Source organism: Pan troglodytes, chromosome 12 (assembly GCF_028858775.2).
Source record: "Pan troglodytes isolate AG18354 chromosome 12, NHGRI_mPanTro3-v2.0_pri, whole genome shotgun sequence".
In the NCBI taxonomy this organism is placed as follows: Eukaryota; Metazoa; Chordata; class Mammalia; order Primates; family Hominidae; genus Pan; species Pan troglodytes.
This window is the reverse complement of record NC_072410.2, coordinates 11,811,295-11,821,160: the sequence shown is the minus strand read 5'-3', so window position 1 is coordinate 11,821,160 and position 9,866 is coordinate 11,811,295.

Below are 9,866 nucleotides of genomic sequence, written 5' to 3'. Positions count from 1 at the left end.
GAGATCTGATGGTTTTATGAAGGGGAGCTCCCCTGTACATGCCTCTTGCCTGCCGCCATGTAAGAAGTCCCTTTGCTCTTCCTTCGTCTTCTGCCATGATTGTGAGGCCTCCCCAGCCATGTGGAACTGTGAGTCCAATAAACCCCTATCCTTTATAAATTACCCATTCTCAGGTATGTCTTTATTAGCAGTGTGAAAACAGACTAATACAGGGACCTTAAGTGTAAGACGAGTTTAGACATATACATAAAAAAATTAAAGTTAAATATTTTTGCACTTCTGACATGCAGCTGAGCTACGCTTGTGTTTCTAGAGGATCTAAATGTCAGCGATGGGCTCTGAGAGGAGGTGAAAGGAGGTAAGAGGAGAGACCTGAGTGTCCAGAGACCGCAAGCACTCCACGTCTAGATTTTCAGGTTCCTATTATTATTATTATAATACTTTTAAGTTCTAGGGTACATGTGCACAATTGCACATGTAATAAAAATGCTACAGCAGGTCTCATTGAGCTGTCTTAGCTTAAGGTAAGCAATGCTCCCTTTGTAATTCAAGTTAATCAGTGCAATTTTGCCTCCAGAGAAAGGCTGTTTTCCACACTGACTTAGTATGGGCTCTGAGAAACAATATGTCTGCATTTTCTCAAATATTACAATTTATGGTTAAAATAAAATCTTGTTATTCTCACGAAATCCTGAAGGTCTTTAAGTGTTTTCCTTCCATGTCAGAGTCCAAAATCCTGGAAAGGCCCTGGTCTCTTCTCCAAGAAGGAATGGCAGGAGGAACCTCCCCTTCACCCTCCCCTCACCCTACCCACCCCGCCCCCTTACCATCAAGAATAACCAGTGGATGAGAGGGGCATGCCAGTGACCTTAGATTCAAGATAAAAGCACGTGACATTCTTTCAAAGCCAGATAATTCTATAGACAAGTTGGAGCTTGGGTGAGCAACCATCCCAGTTTCCCCAGGGCTATTTGGGTGTTAACACTGAAAGTCCCACATCTCCGGAAATGTCTCAGACCCAGCAAGCAAACCAGGAATGGTTCTCCTGCCAGTAGGTCAAGACTTGTGGGTCAGAGGTCCTCCCTGCCCCCAGGGCAGCTGCCTCCTCTCCTGACCGTTGGAAAGGGCTCTGATGCACTGATCTACACCCTGGTTCTCCGGGCTGTGTGTTATCTCTGACGGCAGCCCCTGTGCCGCCAGCCTACCACCCCCACACCGTGTTAAATTTCAACCACAATCTGCTGCCTTGGCTCTTCTTGGTATCTCTAGCCCAACGACAGCAGGCTACTTCCCAAGAACACCGAGAGTTTAGAAAGTTTTTTGTTTTTTTGTTTTAACATCTTTGAGTGATCTGTAAATTTACTAACCTATCAATTCTGATGATGGAGTCTCTTTTCTTTGTTGTTGCTGTTGTCTAAATTAGAGCTATATAATTTCAAAATGCTTGAACATGATATGGCACCAACATTCACTTCACTACCCCAAGCTTTTACCCTCAAGTAAAAGATGAATTCAGGAACATGAGTTTTTTTGTTTAGTTTCTGGTCAGTGGGCATCCTGGTGGGGTAAAACATAGTAACAAGAAAAGGAAGAACATGTAGATGGTCATTGCTTTTCAGGTGCATTGCAGAGGCTTCTCTCTGAAGGGTGACTACAGTTCTATACGGCCATGTCAGTCCACCGGCATTCATTCATTTATTCATTCATTCATTCAACACATATACATTGCTTGGCAAAGTGCTTCTGAGTTGCAACCAAAATAAAAACCCTGCCAGGATTCATTATGGCTGTGGTCTCCCTGTACTAAACCTCACATCCATTTTTGTATTTGATGTGTCCTGCAAACTGCTGTGTAAATGGGAGTTTTATGAGCAAACAGAAGGACCTGGCAATAATGCTGCCATCTTAAGGAATAGAAGAGCCTGTTGTTGCACAATAGAGAGCCAGGGACAGAAATCGGTGAAATCGGCTCCAACACTGCCCCTCCCCCAATACACCCCAGGCACACTTCTGCTTGACAGATGCCAAGGCCTTGATGCCAGGACTGGGTTTCCAAGACACCAACCCATTTGTAAGGTGGCACTACAAGGATTCCTCAAGTCCTGAATTAATTCCACACAGCAGACAATCCTGCATCACAGATTTGGAGTGCAAGCAACAGAATTTGCATCTGTGAACTCCAGCAGAGGGCCTAGGTGCTAACAGTTCTGGCAGTTCTCTGAGCCATGCAAAAGACTGGGTCATCGAGTTGGGGAATGAGATTGCTAGGGGCCTGAGAATAGGAATGGCAAAATGTGGTCAGAGTTCATTGCTGAGGTGAACAAGTAAGCTCCCAAGTCTCAGAGAGCAGCATCCCAGCCACAGACCGTGCTGGCATGTACCAAGAAAGGAGAGGAAGCACTGGTCCTCTTGCTCCTGCGTAGGCTGGCATGTGGATCTACCCCTTCTCAAGGTATCACACAAGTGCAGGGGCCAGAGGAAACCAGGGGCTGCAGAGGTAAGGGTCAATGTGGGGTGGCCCCAAAAACAGCTCTCCTGACAAAGTTTTGTGGCTTTTTTTGTTGCTAGGCTGCTTCAAGTATCACTCAGGGATGTAGAAGACTGTCTCATAGGTCTTAACTATAACTATCTGAGTCTGAATAATGGCTCCCAAAGACATCCACAAATCCCTGGAACCTGAGAATGTTACCTTACACGGCAAAAGGGACTTTGCAGATGTGATTAATTTGAAGATCTTGAGATAGAGAGGTAGTCCTGGATTATCTGAGTGGGCCCTTAACGTAACCACTGGGGTCCTTATATGAAGGAGGCAAGAAGGTTAAAGAAGGGATAGCCATGTGACGATGGGGCAGACACTGGAGTGATGGACTTTAAGTGGAGGAAGGGTCCACAAGCCAAGGAACGTTGGCCATGTCTAAAAGCCGGAACAGACAAGGAAGCTGATCTCCCCAAAGCCCTGCCGAAACCTTGACTTTAGCCCATTGAAACAGATTTCAGGCTTCTGGCCTTTGGGAACTGTGAGAGAATACATTTGTGTTTTGTGTTAAGCTACCAAGGATGTTAGAGCAGCCATGGGAAAGGGGTGCTGTTTGCATGAGAAAAGCAGGAAGACAGAGAGAGGAACTGTGTCAGCCACCTGGTCTGTGGGGAGCCACATCCCAGGAACCCCAACCTCTGCCTTTTGCTGGGAAACATTCTCCCAGTCTCCCAGTCTGAAACACCTCCCTCAAATCCCAAAAAGACAATGGTGGGAATCCTCCGAGGTCCAGCAGAGCCTTGGGACAAAATGCAATCTTTCGCTAGCCCCAAGTGGGTGGGTTCACCCACCCTCAGCTCCAGCAGGTAGGCCCTTCTGAATCTCAGGCTGGCTGAATGGGTTCCAGACGCAGTAGGGAGCCCCCCCACCCCCTCTGGCAGCTGGAGTGTGTGCTGGAGATCTGGGCATGGGCTTGCCCAGGCAAAGAGTGGAGAAGCTTTTATAGGAAAGCTGTAAAAGCAAGCAGGGTTGACCTGGGCACTCCCCCAGTTCCCATGAGTCTGGGGCCCATGACTGGCTCATCGATTGCTTGAACAAGCACACATCAGAGACATTCAGATCAGAATGGAAGCTGCTCAAGGCTCAGATGATCCTGAGCAGCCAACGTTATCCTGGAGGTTCTTATCACAGAGTATGGGAAATGCCATACTGGGCTGTGGGTTTGCAGAAATCCTCCAAAAGATGCAGAAACAAGTCCAGCTGAAAATGGAATGCTTCCTGATGGCTCATTTTGTTCCAGCCTCAACCCAAAGGTATCTATCACAATATTTCTTGTACAATGGGTTGTGCAGCGGGGGGAAGGGAGATGCTTTACAGGCATAGTGTGGGGTGAGGTACATTTCGTAACAGCTCTTGTTTACTGAGATGGCTTTCTACTGACAAAGAAAAAAGTCCCGAAAAGAAGGGGGCCTGTTAATTGTTTGGTTCCTTTTGCTTTTTTGGTTACAACAGTAAAAACTGTCCTTCAGATTTAGTCCCCAAAGACATCAGAGTTTGACAATGACAAGTGGGGAATAGATGTTCCTGGGCTATCAGCTTCGCGGCTCCCTCCTCTACATGTGGGCTCGGGGACACAGAGCTGGTCCCTGCCCAGTCTCGGAGGCCAGAGAATCAAGTTCTGGGTGTGTGAGACTGATGGGACAGGCTTCCTCTGACCGAGTTGGGCAACTTGGGGCTTTTAACTGCCTTGGGAATGAGGGTGGGTGCCTTAAATGAGGAACTAAGACAGGCCTTCATTTCCCAGCAGGGATGCCGCTCAGCCTGCAGAGTTCCCCGTTCCCAAGGCTTGTGAAGCAGGGGACAAAAGAGGGGCCTTCCTCAGGACACTGTTGTGGGGTGGGGTGCTCACCCGCTCTCCTGTGTCCATGTACTCCTCTCCCCCTCTATTTCCCTCTCTTTGGGAACCCCTATGGGGCAAGTACAGGGAGATGGGAAGAAGTGGGTGGGATGGATCTGGGCTAATGACGAGGGCAGCCTCTTCCTCCCTCGGGTCTCCCTCCACCCTCTTCAGTCCCTAGTACCTGCTGGGACCTGCCTCCTTAATAGGTAACCCCTACAGCTCTCCTCGGCCAGTCTCTGCACACTGCGCCCATGGGTTCCCGATGCCACTGCCCTCAGAACATGCAGTCAGAGGCTCTGGGGAGCTAGAGGTTCAGGTGGGTGTAGAGAACACCACACATATCCTCCCGGGGCAGCCAGAACATCCCACGGGGAGGCAAAGAGGGTCCTGTCCTGGGCTTCCTCCACACTCAGACCACTTCCTCACCTGCCCACCAAGCAGCAGTGTGCATGGTTAATGGAAATTGGCATCTCTTCCATCCATGTGAGGAACCACCAAGACCTACTAGCTAGGTTTACGATCCAGGTTCTAGATACCAGGGGTTAGGAGGGAAGGACCCCCAAGACCTACTAGCTAGGTCTACAATCCAGGTTGTAGATACTACGAGTTAGGAGGGAAGGCCCAGGAGTGCCATTCCCCAGGTTCAAATTCCAGCTCCAAGACTCACCCTGCGTGTGCCCTGGCATAACTCAAGGTGCCCTCAGCTTCCCCATCCTTAAATGGCAAGGTTTCGTACTTGCCTTTAGAGATGCTTGTGGGGATTAAATGATACCTAGTTGCCAAGGGCTTTGCACCGGCCCTAGTATGCGGTAGTGCCAGTTACAGAGGAGGAAACGGAGGCTCAGGGAGATTGAGCACCTTGACTAAAGAGAGGAGTGGAATTTCAGTCCAGGAGGTCAGGCTGTCTTTCCGAGAGCCGACACCCACCAGCCTTTGGTGGGCTTGAGAACACGTGGGGCCTGCCATCCATGCTGCTGGCATGCATCAGGTGGTGTCAGGTGGGTCCTCGCACAGTGAATCCTGAGCAGAGGGCAGGGGGACGAGGGGGCGGCTGGAGCCCAGTTCGCTTTTGCGAAGCACTTCCTGAACTGCACATTCGGTTACCACAAAATGAGTCAAGGTCCCTTTTAAGTGGCTTGCTGAGCTTCCCTCTGATCTGGCACTGTCTCCCTGGGATGGCCGGCAGCAGGCTTCCCTGACGAGCTGTCAGGCCTGGCACCGGAGCCCCTTCCCTGGGCACCAGCTCTGCACGAGCACCACTTCACTCTTCCTCATGACAATTCCATGAGGCAGGGGCTGGTCTTGTTTCTACTTTAAGTGGGGAAACTGAGGCTCAGAGAGGTTGGGTGAGTTGCCTTGGGTCACACAGCTTAGTCAGGTTCAGAGCTGCAACCTGAACTCTGGCCTGTCTGGTTCTTAGCTGTTTCGCTTGCTCTTCTGCCTGGGTCAAGTAGCCGCCTGGGACCTCTCTATGGACCCATTTGCAAATCAAGGATGGGGAAGTGAGGTTGTGAGGATGAACCATTAGAAGCAACTTCTTATGTCCCAGAAGGAAACAGGGGACTGTGCTTTCCAGGATGAAAATACAAGGGCCCCCTGATGGACTAGTGTCCTCCCTATGGATTGAGTCCCTCTAAGAAATGGGTTGCTCTCCCCACAAACAGGCTTAGCTTAAAGACCTTGTGTTTCCTGGGCAAGAGAGGCACCCACAAAAGGCCTTCTCTAAAACCTGGCTTCAGGCCCAGGGCCCTGGTCCGGATGCAGAGGAGGCCTCAGCTGGGAAGGGTCCGTCCTCCTGGGGCGTGCGGGGTGGGGGTCATGCTCTCCTGGAAATGGGCTGCCCCAAGACCCACATGAGTCTTACCCCAGTGTCTCCTTTAGGGTCCTGGAGCAAGAAGGAGGGATTCACAGTGATATCTGGTGAGTAAGAGAGAAAAGGAAGCGGGTACATCCAGAAACACAAGCACAGTCTGTGAACACCGTCAGGCAAGAGGGCCTGAATGGCGCCTGTGGTGATTGGGTCTTTTTGTTTGCTTTTGTTTTTGTCATTGTTGTTTTGAGTCAGTTTAGGAGTTTTTTTAGTAATGACTGCTGGGAAACTCAGAGGGAAACACATACACACACACACACACACACACACACACACACACACACATGAAAGAACAACAATGCGGGGTGATGACCACGGCTCAACCAAACGACATTTTCATCATCCTGACACATCTTGTTGAAACGGAAACAGATCTGGGCCTAAAGTCCTCACATCATTTTTCCTGATTCTCTTTGTCTGTTTTTAAAAGTAACGTTCAATTAGAGAAATAATGCATAGCCCTCCTTGTAAAATACTACAACGTGATAAATAAGGCTCAAGACTCCTTGGCTGCTGTCTGGACCGAGGGTCCCTCCCCAAGCCAGCCACTGTGCTCTATTTTCTGTGGGTCTTTGCAGTCTGGGTCGAACTTTTTAAGCATTTCATTGCTACTACTTAGCTTTTGAGAGTGGGTTCAGTGCTCGTGACTGAAGCATATGCTTAGAGAACAGTGTCCCTGAAGTCAAATCTCAAACTTTGCCTCAATGCCTCTCGCCTCAGAAGGGCCCAGAAAGGTCTGAATTGCCCTGAGAGTTTTCCTCCAGACAATAGCTCAGCCTTCTGTGCCCAGCCATGTTAGCAAAACTTTCTCACACACCCCTCAGCTAGTCCTCCACAGTCTAAGCCTAGGCTGCTGGGATACACATTTCTATTTTGCAGATAATGAACAGAAGTCTTCACAGAGTTAAGAGTCTTATACAAAACTACCTACCCTGGCTGGTTTTTCCACTATAGCAGGGACTCCTTTCCTCCAAGTCCCACCTCCACACCGAGGTCTCAGGTGGCGAGGGCCTTGCAGGCATGAATGTCCCACACCCGTGCTCCTGTCAGAGTCCTCACACTCCCTGACCAAGCTGCCTAAGTTCCAGGAAGCTCTAGGCCTGTGTTCTCCCAGGGAGGGGGGCTTCCCATCTAGTCCCTCAAACCAGGAGCCCGGGGGTATTTGTGAGGTTCTGGGAGATTCTAGGAGACCATAAATACCAGACCTTTAAGCAAGCATGGTCAGCAGCTGGTGATAAAATTGAAGGAAAGAGACACAGCAGCCTGCATTTCAACCCTGCCCTCTCCACACCCTCCAAACTGAGTACCTGGGGTTGCAGGGAGGCAGGGCCACCAAAGTCCCCAGTGGGACCGCAGTGTGGCTCTGAGGACGGAGCTGGATATTGTAAGGTTGGCAGCAACTCAGGCCAGTACTCTCAAGTGGGAACAGTTGGGAAAACAGGTAGAAAGAAAAGACAGCATGAGAATCTCTAGGACGGGAGCCAGCGCAGTCTTCCCAAAGAATATCGTGCAGACATGCTCTGCACACAAACCTTCCCTTCCTAGAGATCCAGAATATCTAGGAAGATTCATGTTCATCAGCATAATGAAAGCCCTGAGAAGTCCTGCAGTCATGGAATAATATAATAATAATGATAATAATAGCCAAAGGTTTTCTAAACTTACTAGTCCAGAGAACTCTTTTCTAGCGAAATGCCTATTGCTGTCTCCCCATGGAGCACATGTTGTGACTGCTGGCCTGGCCCATCTGGGGTAAGGAGCGATGTTGGTCACAGTGCTTCTTAAGCAGCTGTGAACTTCCACAGCCTCACTGCAATGGCCCTGGCCCCCAATCTTACTTCTGATAGGTTAGACAGATGCAATGTCTAAAACCCTCGATTACTGATAACACTTTTAGTGATGACTTAGATCTCAAACTATGGGGTCTCAAACTATGGCCCGTAGGCCAAATCTGGCCCTCTGCCTGTTTTTAAAAATAAAGTTGTATTAAAACACACCTTCTGCCATTCCTCTATGTATTACCGGTGGCTGCTTCATGCTACAATGGCAGAGTTGAGCCGTTGTGATAGAGACCATGCAGCCCAGCAAAGCCTAAAATGTTTACTCTCTGGCCTTTAGAAAAAATGTTTGCTGAACCCTGGCTTAAACAGAAAATCAAAACTCACCTGAAGGACTGGTTCTGTAAAGTCTCAATAGCATGGGAAATTTAGATTTAAAATCTCTGCAATTTGGACCAATCCACGTTCTGCCGTGGTTGTGTTGTTGATGTAACGGGCCCAGACTACAGCTCAAGTGTAGACAAGGGTGTGTGTGTGTGTGTGTGTGTGTGTGTGTGTGTGTGTGTGTGTGTGTTCATGGAGAGACTGGGAATGGGAACAGGATGGGGAGGAAAGAGAAATACTTTATGGCTTAGGAATATTGAATTCGGAGCCAGAGCAGGGGAAGTTGTGCCACCCTATAAGCCTCAGCTTTGGTTGTATGAGAAACCTGGAGATAATGTAGCTGATGGCACAGGGTTGTTGTGGGCAGAAAATGAGCTCCTGTGAGCAGAGCACCTCTGCTGTCTCTAGGAGACTCAGCAAGTCCTGGGGACTCCTCCGCATTTCTTCTTCAGTGCCCAGGGTGCATTAAGTGCTCAACAAATGGGCTCCTATTCGGGAATTACTCAAGCGACACACAATCTTATTTGGGGAACAGACAATATCTGGGCAAGATAAAACTTCCCTCTTTCCTTTCAAGGTTGGACATTATGTGCTAATTTGGGTCATCTCCTGAGTGTGACCTTCAGCCAGCCACTGGTCACCTTACGTGCAAGTAGGGCATGAGTGGCATTCCATGTATAAACCACGTGACAGCTCGGAAAGCAGATGGTCCTGTAAGTGTAACCCACAGACTGAAAATGACCCATGGCAAAGGGCAATGCGTGCATGATTTTTATGCTGGAATTCATGATGGAACATTCTGGATTCCTCCCAGCAAACCTGAGCTGGCCTGCTCTGTTGGGCAGCGAGGTCTGCCCAGAGAGACGCTGGTGTTTATCTGCCACATCCTTTAGTTTTTATTGCACTCAGTCGCCTTGTATATTTAATGAGGAAATTTGCTGAAATGGTTACTAAGCCACAGGGGGAAAAAAAGGAAGGAGGTGGGGAGCCACTCTCCGACCCTGAAGTTGGCAAAGTTGCCTCATTAATCAGACCTGTGCTGGGATACGACGTTATTCATGTTTAGGGCATTAAAACTTGAAGCTAAAATTGTAGCAGGCGGTAATTTGAGTACAGGCAGCCTGTCTCTCTGCGATAGATTTATGATGTTTACTCAACAATGGATGGGAACTTTCAGGGAAAGACTGACCGCCCCCAACCCCCGCCTTTTCAAAACACATTGTCAGGCCACAGTGATCAAGTTCCCGATTTTTGTGTGAGTATGCAGAGTCTTTTTAAAACTCTTCAGGGTGATAAGAGCAGACTGTATTCGATCTTCTCCATTCTGAGCTCAGCGGAAGTAGGAAAATATGCAAGGCAGATGGAATGAGCTGTCTACCAGGTGAATGGTGGTTGCCACGCTCTCTGACTACACTGCTCTTCCTGACGTGACTGGTGCAGTGCCACCCCCACCGGCCT